The sequence below is a fragment of the Lissotriton helveticus genome, chromosome 2_1 (assembly GCF_964261635.1).
Source record: "Lissotriton helveticus chromosome 2_1, aLisHel1.1, whole genome shotgun sequence".
Taxonomy (NCBI): domain Eukaryota; kingdom Metazoa; phylum Chordata; class Amphibia; order Caudata; family Salamandridae; genus Lissotriton; species Lissotriton helveticus.
The window spans coordinates 146498940-146512195 of record NC_136059.1 but is presented as its reverse complement, the minus strand read 5'-3'; positions in this window follow the sequence as shown (position 1 = coordinate 146512195).

The following is a 13256-nucleotide window of genomic DNA, read 5'->3' as shown; positions in this document are numbered from 1 at the left end:
CCATTGTGTTTCTGGAGCCCCGGCAGCTCCTAAGGCCCCAGTGTTTGTTCGAGCCCACGAGGCTCCCACGTGTGTCTTGCCCCATTGAGGATTCGGCTGCCCAGCACTTAGTGGGCAGCTGCTACGTTTAGGCCTGGTTCTTCTGCGCAATCTTCCTTTGGCTGCCTGAACAGCCTGCCCTGACTGTTCTGGACACAGGGCGTTTCAGCACCAGAGAGGCCAGTTCGCCTGGGGGACAGTTCTTGTGTTGTGCCTTTACGTGGGGTACATGTTTGGCCCTATGTGTTTTGCGCAGATGTGATTTCCTGCCTAATGTGATTAATGCAATGCTTTTGCCCATGCCTCTAAATATGTGTTTTTATGCCTAGGAGGTTGTTTGCCCTAGAAGAGTGATGCTAGTGAGGTCATGGGCCCTGCGTGATATTTACCTAAGGTGTTTTTGGATCACGTGTGTGGTGTTTCCCTGTTACCAGTGAGTACTGGTTGTGTGCTACATGTGCTAATTTTGGTACTACAGTTATGATATGTTCTACGTGCTAGTTCTAAAAGTGATTACTCTTGACAGCGGTCCAGGTGGCCCTGTCCCATGTAAATAATGCCCTCTACGTTCTGCCCGTGCCCATGTCACCTTGTAAAGTATATGTTTATTATCTAATGTTTGTGGTATAATACAAAGACTATTTTTTATATATACCCTTGTGTGGAGTTTCCTTTGTGGTGGGCCTTGGGTGTTGTTGCATGGGTGCCGGCGCAAACGCTTTACACGTCACCTCTGAGATAAGCCTGACTGCTCGTGCCAAGCTACCAAGGGGTGAGCAGGGGTTATCGTGGCGGGTAACTTCCTTACCCTGACTAGAGTGGTGGTTTTTGCCTGGCTTTGGCGCAAGCCTCAGCCAACCAGAAATTCCCATTTCTAACAATAGGCAATGGTTTACCATCAATTGGCTAGGTGTTGAGGCTTTGATGGATACTTTTGCCACCATGACTACTGTAAGGAGTCAGCTTGTGTCCCCAGAGCAGGTGATACCCAATGCATTCCACCAGGTTGTGGTCGCTGACAATAGAAAGGGTCACAATCCAGGGGCCTTTTTTCAATTTGAGTGGGAAGTGGGATTCAGGTCTTCTGAAAGGTGCAGTGAGGCCTGCCATGCCTCTGGACATTTTGCTAGGTAATGACCTTGAGTACACTACTTGTACCAACGGATGTGGAGCTCAAGGCACATCTGGAAATGTTAGGGTTACCTGAGTGCATCTGTGCAACCACCAGGTCAATGGCTACCCAGGAGGGGAGTCAAACAGAACTGCTGTCTGTAAGAATGACCTAGTCAGCTGCTAAGAATGGGAAAGGCAGAGGGTGTGAGAAACCAGTGCCTGAATGTCTCCTAGTTGAGCTGGATGGGGCACCTCCGGTGGCTGCCCAGAGCCCACTGAGGAGGACATTGCTTCTGTTGGTGGCCTGCCAGATCTTGCTGGGTGGCATGCGGAAGGAGGACCTACCAAGGAGGAGTTCTGTAGGATACAGAGGGAGTACCCTTGAGGGGATGTGGCAACAGGCTAAAACCAAGCAGCAGGTTATGCCCCTAGAAGTCATCACATTTACTGGGAGGACAACCTTCTTTACAGTGAGATTAAGGCTCCTGTGCATGGGGCAAGGGCCCTGGTGGTTTGCCATAACAACAGGGCCTTCCTACTGGAGCTGACTCATAAAATACCCCTGGCAGGATACCTGGGCCAAGACAAGACCTTTGCAAGGCTTGTCCCACACTTGTATTGGCCTAGGATCAAGAATTCCTTAAATGCATGCTGTAGGACCTATGTGACCTGCAGACCATGAGAAGACGAGGCAGAGGCTGAAAGCCCCTCTTAATCCCTTGCCTGTCATTGGCACACCATTTGAGAGGGTGAGCATCAACATTGTTGGGCCTATTCATCCCCAGAATCCATCAGGCAACTTGTTTATTGTGGTTCTGGTGGATCATGTCAATAGGTACCCAAAGGTCATTTTTCTGAGGACCATGACTGCACCTGCAGTGGCTAAGGCCCTGATAGGGATTTTTACCTGAGTGGGTTTCCCCAAGGAAGTGATGTCTGGCAGGGGCACCAACTTCTTGTCTACATACATTCAGTCAATGTGGAAGGAGTATGGTATAACCTACGATTTCTCCACCACCCTACCAACTAAAAGCCAATAAGCTTGATGAAAAGTTCAATAAGAGCCTGAAGGGCATGTTCAGAGGCCTTGAGGAATAAGTGGGATATCCCCTTCCTATGCCTTCTGTTTGCTTATAAGGAGGTTCCACTGAAGGGAGTGAGCTTAATTCCCTTCTGTATGGCCAACCAGAAAGAGGACCTCTGAGTTTGGTGAAAGAAGGGTGGGAGCAATCTCCCAGGAAGGTTCCCCAGAATGTAGTGAGCTACATGGTGGCCTTCAGAAGCCAAATGGCTAAGTTGTGTAAACAAGCTTCAGACAACTTAGAAGTCAGTCAAGAAGTGATGAAGCAGTGGTATGACCAAAATTCTACCACTGCCGAATGGCAACCAGGTTGGAAAGTGTGGGTGATGGAACCTGTGAAGCCCAGGACCCTCTAGGACCCCTGGACTTTACCCTATGAGGTGACTGAAAGGAAGGGTGAGTTTATCTATCAGGTGGACGTCAAGACCCATAGACACCCTACAAGTGTAGCATTTTAACCGCCTCAAATCCCACTTTGGAAGGTCTGAGATCACGATGCTGTTGGTCACGGACGGAGAAGAGGAGAGTGAACCTCTACCTGACCTCTTACATTCCAAGGAGAAAGATGGAGGTTCTGAGACAGTACTTCTCTCTGGTTCTCTTTTCACTGAGACTACCTGTGTACCCATGATGTGGACAATGTAGACAACCTTCCTGTCAAGAAGAAATCTTACAGGCTGTCTGACCAGGTGAAGGTCAGCATTAAGGAAGAGGTTTCAAAAATGCTGGGCTTGGGGGAGATAGAAGCCTCCAATAGCCCCATGTCAAGTCCTGTGGTACTAGTACCAATGTTTGCCCCACGGGCACCAAACCTGAACTCAGGTTCTGTGTGGATTATAGGGGGCTCATTTTAGTCACCAAGACTGATGCACATCCCATTACATGAGGCTGAGGTTCTTGGCCTGTTAGGGGCTGCCCTGTGCTTAAGTCCCTTTTGATTTTGCATCAGTGTACTGGCAGATCACCCAGAACAGAAGAAGCAAAGGAGAGGTCAGCCTTCTCCACTGCAAAGGGTCACTATCCTTTTAGAGTGATGCCTTTTTGACTTTTGAATATCACTGTCACCTTCCAGAGGTTGGTGAATCAGGTTTTTCATGGAATGGAGGCTCTCAGCGCTGCCTACCTAAATGCATGGAATGGAGGCTCTCAGCGCTGCCTACCTAAACGACATAGCTGTCTACAGCAGCAGCTGGAGGGGCCACCTTTTTCACCTCCATGAAGTGCTTCAGGCTCTGCAACAGGCAGGCCTGCCTATCAAGGCCAGTAAGTGGGAGATAGTGCAGGGGCCTGTGGTATACTTGTGACACCTGGCGGGCAGGGGTAACGTGCAGTCCCTCCTGGATAAGATAGAGACTATCATGGCCTGAGAGCCTCCCCAATCCCAGACTGAGGTCAGAGCATTCTTGGGCCTCAATGGGTACTATAAGAGGTTTGTCAAGGGATATGACACCATTGTTTCCCCTTGAATGAGGTGATGTCTGAGAAGCTGCCCAGATATGTGATTTGGACAGAGGCATGCCAACAATCATTTGACTCCCTAAAGCAAACCATGTGCACATCTCCTGTGCTCAAGGCCCCTGATTTTTCCAAGTAAATTATTATTCAAACAGATGCCTCAAAGCATGGAACAGGGACAGTATTCTCACAACTTAATGTAGAGGGCTTAGATCAACCTGTAGCCTTGATCTCTAGGAGTTTACCCCCCCAGGGAACAAATGGGGAGTGCTATTGAGAGAGAGGCGTTTGCTGTAGTCTGGGCATTGAAGAAGTAGAGACCATACTTGTTTGGGACTCACTTCCTGATTCAGGCTGACCACAATTCCCTAAGGTGGCTCATATAAATGAGAGGTGAGAATCCCAAACTGGTGAGGTGGGCCATTTCTCTACAGGGTATAGACTTCAGGGTGTTACACAGACCAGGGGCCTATCACTCCTATGCTGATGGTCTATCCGTTTTTGTCTGCCTTAGTGATGAGAACTCCCTAGAGGCTTGGTCGCTGTTGGACCTGGCCCTTTTGGCAGGTTCACCACGAAACTTTTTGCTTTTTCCAAACCTATTTCTGTAACCTGGTGTTGGTGATTTTAGGCTTCTGCACACTTTTTCACTGTGGTACAGTGTAAAGTGCGTGAGCCCTCTGTGTATGTGTGAGAGTGACCTGCCCTCCCATAGGAATGCATGGGGAATATGTGTGACCATGGTAGTTCCTGATGTGTGGGGAGTGCAGGGTCGAGTTTGGTATGTGCGAACTCGTGAGATTGAATGCTGCGCAATGATGTATGCAGCATGATTGTGTCTAGCGTGGAAGTGCCACTTCTAGAAGTGGGCATGTTTGTGTAATTTGTGTCTGGCGTGGGATTGGCTGGAGCTGGCTGGTGAGCCTGGCTCCAAGAGTCTGGATGGGTCTGCCCGGAGAGATTAGCATGCTGATGTGAGGGGAGGGGTGCACCTGGGACCTGAATAGGGCTGGGTTTTCCCCACACAATGCTGGCTCCACCCCCTGTGGTGCGTCTGATGTCCCTAGCCTGGCCAGTGAAAGGAGTTCCCCATAACCAGTTGTAGCTGGTCCTCACATTGCCTGCACCCTGCTAGACAAAGGATCTTGGGTATAAAAAGGGTGCTGTGACACTCTGAAAATGTTCTTGTTTCTGACTGGAATCTACCAGGGGCGTGCTGCTGCTTGGGCCCAGGGGAAGGCTTGCCTCCCTGGGCCCTGCCCAGCCCCTGGATGCTTTAAATTGCTGGAAGAATTACTGTGACCCCTCTTACTTGCCTGGGGGACTGGAAGACTTTATCTTTGCCTCTAGCACTTTGGAGCGCTTTATTTTTCCCCCAGCGCTTGGGAGCGCTTTACTCTGGGGCTCCTGAGAACCTTTTTGCCTGGACCTTCAACCTTGTTCCTAGCAGCACTTGGGAGCGCTGTATTTTGTCCACTAGCACCTGGGGGCGCTTGATTTACCCTTGTGTTTTGATTTAAGGAGGCAGGTGCCCACCCTGCACTTTGCTGCATTGGAAGCCATCTTCTGCCCCTTTATTTGACCCCGGGCGGGTGCCCACCCCGCCAGGGACACTGCCGTAATCAATTGTTAATTTATCGAGGGTGCCCACCCCTCATTTTGTGCCCTCGAGTGGAATCACCGCCGCCGGCCCAGAGATCATGTAAGGAGGCGCTGTGCCCGCCTCCCTACCCAGGGCTGCGCTGCCATTGGCGGCCCTCGGCCACAGGAAGCAAGGCACTCTCAGCCAAGACGTGGGCAGGGCCCCGAGACAAGCCGGAACCCGGAAGCAGCCAGGAACCGAGGCCGCGCTCCGGGGCCTGGAGGAGAAAGGAACCGTCCCCAGGCAGTGCCAGCTTCAAGGAACCCAGGCGGGTGCCCACCCCGCACTGGGACGGGATTGGAGAGGCGCCGTGTCCGGAGAGAGTCCCGAGGAGCGGGAGCTCTCAGAGAAGTGGTCAGCTCGAGCAGGACTCCTGAAGTGAGGGAGTCCCCCTGCCCCCGTCCGTAGAAGTCCGGCCACCGCAGAGAGAGGAAACATCCCGAGGAAACAGCCCGGTGAGTGTCATCGGGCTAGGGGGAGCTGCGGGCAGGTTCACAGTGCCGGGAGGAGGCACAGTTGTCTGTAGAGCCTCGCGGGCTCCGGGGGGGGCATTGTCTCTTGAGTCCAAGAAGGACTCCAACGAAGGGGGCACATCGGGGCCCTTTTGGTTTATGCCCTGCCTGTCGAGGCTCCAGCAATCCCGGGGGCAGTTTCCTTTTCACCCAGAGCAGCCCCAGTTGACAGAGGGCCGCTCCAACGACAGGGGCCTTTGTAATTAGGAGCCCCAAGGCCCCCCTGGGCATTTCCGTTGTTCAGAGCCCACGAGAGGCTCCACGGGGGCATCCAGTGATCTCGAGTCTCCAGAGGGGGGACTCCAACGGGAGAGAGCTAGAGAGGCTCCACCGAGTGAGGGGGCATTTGTGTATTTAGAGCCTGCGGGCTCCAACGCTGATCTGGGGGCATTTTATTGAGTTCTACAGCTGCCCAGCACTTAGTGGGCAGCTGCTATGTTTAGGCCCCCCTGACTTTGGGACACAGGGCGAGCCCCAACGAGGCCAGTTGGCCTGGGTACAGTCACAGGTGGTGACCTATGTGAGTATGGCGCAATTGTTCTTACACCTCTGAATATCTATGCATCATGTGTTTTTCCTTCCCTGCACCTCTGAATGTGTTTTGATGCATCATGTGCCTTGTTCTTACACCTCTGAATGTTTTTTATGCATCATGTGTTTTCCTTCCCTACACCTCTGAATGTTGTGATGCATCATGTGTACTGTGTTCTTGCTTACGCCCCTAAATGTGATTTATTCTTAGGGGGAGGGTCTAATGTGTTTAGACTAGTGAGAGATTGCCTACTGTAGTTATACTGGTTAGGGCTAAATGTGATTGCTGCGTAATGTGCTTTGCCTTTATGCTTGTGTTATACTTCTAAATGTGCTCATGCTTAGAAGTTTGCTTTGCCTAGTATGTTATACTAGTGAGTTTGTGTTCCTGCGTGGTCTAGGCCTATGGTTATTAGTATTGCGTAGTGTGTACCTACCTTTACCAGTGGTTACTGGTTGTGACCTATAATTGTTATTTTGTGCTATACTTATTCTAAGTTCTAGAAGTGCTATTTCTGCTAAGTGTTGATTCTGACAGTGGCCCATGTGGCCCTGTCCTGGTCTATATAATCCCGTGTGAATATTGCCCGTGCTAGTTGGCACAATGTATATTGTGTGATTACTATCTGATGTGTTTTGACAATACAAAAGTTATTTTTACATAACCTTGTGTGGAGTTCCTTTTGTGGTGTGCCTAGGATGTTGCTGCTGTTGTGTGCGTGCGCAAATGCTTTACACATTGCCTCCGGGATAAGCCTGTCTGCTCGTGCCAAGCTACCAAGGGGGTGAGCAGGGGTTATCTTGGCGTGTGACCCCCTTGCCCTGACTAGAATGGTGGTTTCTGCCTGGCTTTGGCGTAAACCTTAGCCAACCAGAAATCCTAGTTCTAACAGTCGCTCTTCCTACTTTCAGCCAGGGTGCATGTGTGAGAGCTGTTAGCCTCAGGGTAATCTTCCCTCAGACCTTTTGCCTGCTTTCCTCATCTCTTTCTGATTAGTTTTGCTGGACTCTAAGCACTTTACCACTGCTGACAAGTGCTAAAGAGCATTTGCTTCTCCCCTAATCATGGTAACATTTGTGTATAAACAATTGCATATTTATTTTGCTTATAAGTTCCTTGTAAAGTGGCATACCATATACCCAGTGACTTTATATTAAAATTATCAGTTGGCCTGCAGCACTGATGCCCCACACAAGTACCCCTTTGAACATGCCTCAGGCCTGTCACTGCAGAGCCTGTGTGTGACGTTTTACTGCCACTTCAACTTGGCATTAAAAACCCTTTGCCATGCCTTAAACCCCCCTTTTATTACACATAAATCACCCCTAAGGTAGATCCCTGGTAGTCCATAAGGCAGGGCGCTGTGTACATAAAAGATAGCACATGCACTTTTAAGTTTTGCATGTTCTGGTAGTGAAAAACACCTAAATTGATTTTTCACTAGTGTGAGGCCTACTCCTTTCATAGGTTAACATAGGAAATGTTTTAATACATTTTTAAGTTCTCATTCCTGATTTGAAAGGAATAGCCCTGTCATGTTTCATATCTTTGGAATAATAATGATAAATTGTCTTCCCTAGTAAAGTTGGAAATAGCACCTTCGGTGCTCATGACGAGCTCAGCTCGTCATGAGGCACAGTGGCGCTGTGCTCATGACGAGCTGAGCTCGTCATGACCGTCGCGGCGTTCACATGCGGGGATAATTCCCCTTCTGTGCTGAACGTTCCACGAAAAACAGGTGTGGTCATGACGAGCTCAGCTCGTCATGAACACAGCGCCACCGTGCTGCATGGAATTACCCCCACGGCGAAGGGGTTAAGATAACTATTTTAGTAATGCCACTTTTAGAAAGTAAACAACAAGTAAGTGTGAGAGTGCACTCCTCCCCTTACCCATAAACATTCGTAAAAAAATGTACTTTGTGCTGCGTGCGTCCAGCATCACAGCTACTAACAAAGTGAGCTGTCACCCACCCCATATGTGTATTGGAGACAGACTTCGGGCACACACTGATGTAAGAGCATAGAAATACCTACTTTCTAAAAGTGTAGTAAAGGGCACCTCTCTAATGTCCGGTCTCAGTGGAGAAGGAGTGAGTGTGGGACGGTGTGTCTCACGGTGCCCGAAACCCAGTCTCAGGGCCTGGTGGGTCCTTAATGGAACACCTGGTTGGGGACCTAGACTGTACTTGTAGGCCATTTGAGGAGGATCTCCTTGTGTCTGGTGACCGGGGAGTGCCAGTAACCAGGCCTCCATCGGTTCTGGTGTCTGGCAGTGGCACTCCAGTTGGGAGGGTGCAGAAGTCCAGACTGAGGGGTGAGAGGGGGAAGGAGTCCCCAGTGGGAGAACCAGTGGGTCAGGGACCAGTCAGAAGGGCTGAGTCCCCAGTGGGTGACCATGGTGACCTAACTTCTGTCCTGGGGGATCTTCCCGCGCTGTCAGGTGGACAGGGGTCGGGAGACCTGCGCCAGGCAGACTGTCACAGGACACATGAGTTGTGTGTCACCCTCAAGGGGGTACTGTGTGAGTCCCCAGAAGTCCTGTCGTGCCAGGCAAGTGCTCAACCACAGGTATTGGTTCCTGGGTTGGGAGACCAGGTTCAGGATCTGCCTGCCCTGGAAGGAAGGACATCTGTAACCAGTGTCCTGACCAGTTTGGCTTCCAGAGGTACCCCTCCAGTAGGGAGGGTGCAGTGCTCTGGAAGGGCGTGCAGAGGGAGAGAGTCATCGCCTCTGACCCCGTTGCAACCTGAGAGGTTAAACCCTAGGTTGGGAGACCAGTTGCTGGAGGGAGATCGTGAACTGGTGGGTGAATGGTGCGGGACACCTGCCACAGGTGCCCTGGCTATTCTAGAAGGCGGTACCGCTCCAGGTGGGAGGGTACAGAGCCCCAAGGAAGAGGAGGACCTGGTGTGGGGAAGCCCACCCCAGCCTCCTGTCCAGCCGCTGGATACAGGTCCGGGACTGGTGGGTCAGTGCCAGGATGTTAGACCTGACCTGACAAGAGAGGGAGTGGACAAAGGGTGCCAAGCACCTGGGGCTACTGCCCCCCACCCTCTGACGCCACAGAGGTTTGAGATCCCTGAGAGTCATAAGGCCTGGGTCTCATACCTGATCACTGGCGGTGGTCACTGTGGCTTGCTGTCTGTCTGTTGGGACACACCGGTGAGCAAGTTAAGTTTAGGTGCTTCTCAGGTAGGGTCCACGGGTGAGGAGAAGGGTTCCACATGGATTGGCATGGTGGACCCTGAGAGTATGGATAGAGTGATTGAACTGGGTTTAGGACGGTGTAGAACAGGACTGCCCTGCTGTGTGGGCCAGTTTCCGTGTTCTATCTCCTTAAGCAGGGAATACCATTGAGGTTTCGTTTGGTCTACCCTGGATTTAGGCTGGAAGGGGGTTGTGTTGGAACTGGCCCTTCTTGTAGGGTCATCTTCAAACTTTTTGCTTCTTCCTCCCTTATTTTTCCTGACCCGTGGCTGTTGGCAATAGGACTCTGCGCACTTTACCACTGCTGATCAGTGCTAAAGTGCATATGCTCTCTGTGTAAATTGCACTGGGTGTGCCAGGGCTGTGATGGCAAATGCTACTAGTGGGCCTGCAGCACTGATTGTGCCACCCACATGAGTAGCCCTAAAATGGTGTCTCAGGCCTGCCACCGCAGTGCCTGTGTGCAGTCTGTGAACTGCCATGTCCTCCTGGTCAGTGTCCCCACTGACCAGGCCTAACCCTTCCCTTTTTGTACACATTGGTCACCCCTATGGAAGGCCCAAGGTAACCCCCTGGGCAGGGTGCAGTGTATGTGAAAGGTAGAGCATGTACTGGTGCAGGTGACATGCTCTGGTAGTGAATTACAGCCATTTTCGTTTTTCACTGCTGCAAGGCTATCTTGCTCCATAGGCTATCATGGGGGATGCTAGCTACAGTGGCTACCAGCATTTCTTCCCATAGGAACAAGATAGGACATAAAAGTCTGGTATCCGTGAACTCAGAATCTAATAACACATCTTTTAGGAAAGGTGGTTTTTAACTCCTGTGTTTGAGAATAGCACTTTTAGAAAGTTGCTGTTCTCTTGTCTGACCTTTCTGTTTGCCTTGGCCTGTTTGTGGATTGACTGTTTGTTTTGAGAGTGACAGGGGTTGGGGATTCCCCAGGAGGCTGAGTCAGCCCTAGGCTGAATGACTACATTTGCAACTCGAGTGGTGGGAGGAGTTAGCACTTGGGCCTGCATAGGACCGTGCACCCCCCCCCACCGTGCTGGCTCCACCCCCTGTGGTGCGTCTGATGTCTCTGCCCTGCACTGTGAAAGGAGAGAAGGAATCATGTCAACAAAGTGCTCTAGGGCTGTGCTTTCCCTCCACAATGCTGGCTCCTCCTCCTGCTGGGCGGCTGACAACCCTGCCCCTCTCTCTGAAAGGAAGGGAGAGGCCAGGAAAACAAAGTGCTCAAGGAACACCCAGAACTGGTTCAGACCGGGCTCAGAGCCCTCCTGCACAAAGGGAACAAAGACTTTTAGGGGTATAAGTACAGGACCCCTGACTACAGATGATTAAATCATCCTGGAATCAAGAAGGAACCTCTGCCAAGGAGAAAGCTGAAACTGAAGAAGGAAGATTGTCCAGCTGTTGCTCTGCTGGATTGCGCTTATGTTGCTTTGCTGCCAAGGAGAGGGGAAGGACTTTGCTTTGTGCTGTGTCCCCTTGCTTGAAGGAATCTCCAAGGGCCTGAGAAGAGCTGGTTCCCTGTTCTGAAGTCCCAGGAACAAAAGGACTTCACCCCCAGCTTCCCCTGAGCTCTACTGAGAGAGTTATGTCCTTCCTGGAGTGCTTGGCCCATGTGTGGTGCTTCTGGAAGTTGTACCTGTATTGGGAAGCTGGAAACTAAACTTGAGAGACTTTGCTACAGAAAAGTTATTGCATCGCTCGCTGCGGAGCGCATCCCCGACAGTACGAGGAAATTCCCGCCACTACGAATGTCGAAATCGTCGCAGCGCCTGTTGCTACTGTCAGAGCCGTGGCATCCTTCGCTTGCGGGACGCACCCGATCGGTGCGGGAAGCCTAACATCGCTGCGAGTGTCGTCGCAGAGCCTGTCGGCGCTGGGTGAGATCGCCGCACCGCCTGCTTGCGGACCGCATCACGCTGCTGCGAGTGTCATCGCCGAAGCCATCGCATCGAGGAGCTGTGAGAGAGAAGATCACTGCTGGTCCAGGCATCGTCGCCCCGGAGATCGTCGCAACTCCAAAGATCGTCGCAGCGTGCCTTTGCGAGAGCAAACTTCCTACGGAACCTACGCACCGGAATCCATACAAGTGGCCTTCCTCCCCATACAGACCGGATTCGCCGCAACACGCCCGCTCCTGCAGCGGGGCTGTCGCAAACGCCTCCCCAGGGTCTCAGGAGCAACGCATCGCTTGTTTTCCACCGCACCAGCTTCTGCTTTTGGAACTTTGTCGCAACTAAAGGTACTGTGAGCTAAACGTGACGCAACTGTGAACTTTTCACGTAACTGTGGATTATTTTGATCGCAACCTAAAGATTTTTATCGCAACCTGAAGAACTTTATCGCAATCTTAGGAACTCTTTTGAAACCATATTCTTGAACTGTGTATGTTGGATTTTTGTCGTTTTGGTCTTGTGTAGTTTAGATTACATACCTTTATTTTTCTAAACTGTTGTGGAGTCAGTTTGTGGTGTTTTCACTTTGTTACTGTGAGTGTTGGTACAAATACTTTACACATTGCCTCTGGTTAGCCTAGACTGCTCGTGCCAAGCTACCTAGAGTGTGAGCAGGGGTTATCTCAGAGGGTTTCCTCCTTGCCCTGACTAGAAGCAAGGGTCCCTATTTGGACAGTGGTACCTACCCCTGCCAACTAGAGACCCCCATTTCTAACATGCAAGATAAGTAAATAGAGCCAGGGGCAGAGCTGGGAGGATGGACATGAATGAAGTATCATTTTTGAGTGCAAAGATACATGCATAATGTCATTCATATACAAGGTGCGGGTCTAGTGGGAGAACCTATGATGTAACTCGATCTCTATGGTCTATGCTCTATTCAATATGTCAATATCATGTTGTGTAGTATGACTAAAATTTAAATCTTTTATGTTTGTATGTAAATAAAAAGATGTTAAAAAAAGTTTTCTTCAGTGGTGGTGTACAGACTGGACACAGAAAGCCTTGGTGCTTGCAACAGGCTAACATACCTCGGGTATTGATACAGGGAGACTCTGGGGAGAATCAGCTTCTCAAAAACCAGATGGATCAATGGAGATGATGTCCTGGAATCTCAGTGACCTCCTGGGATGCTGCTGCATCGGTGAGCTCGGTGGTCAGCAGAAGGTAGAACTGAATGTTGCGGTCTATGACTGCAAGCTGCAGGGAAGTGGCTCCTCCACTTCAAGGGAGATGCTGGTTGGTTTGAAAACTTCTGGCAGCTCTCCAAGGCTTTTGCAGGATGGACAGCTGCAGGGCGAGTTAGGTCTTTCCAATTGTTGGGATATGAGCAGGGGTTAGGAACTTTCCCTCCTGTCTGGTATGTCAGCAACCTGAGGGGTCTCTGCTTGCTCACATTTATGTACCCTAAAATATTTTTGTTTTATTTTTTCCTTTTTTCTTGAAACTGCCAATGCTTGTTCCTTTTTATTGTATTTGTTAATGTCAGTGCTTGTTTTGCCAATGCTTGATTTTTGGATGGTTACAACAGTGTCACATTATTGGACAAGTGCTGGTTTCTAGGCACCAGTCATGCTTATGAGCGTGGCTAGCCTCGTGTGGTTTACCTGCCACCGATTGGCTATCAAAAAGCTTAAACCTTGCACATGAGAGTGCTTGGATTAGTTCCTGGTTCCTGTTTTCGGCTGTAGGCTGCTGACATCTGA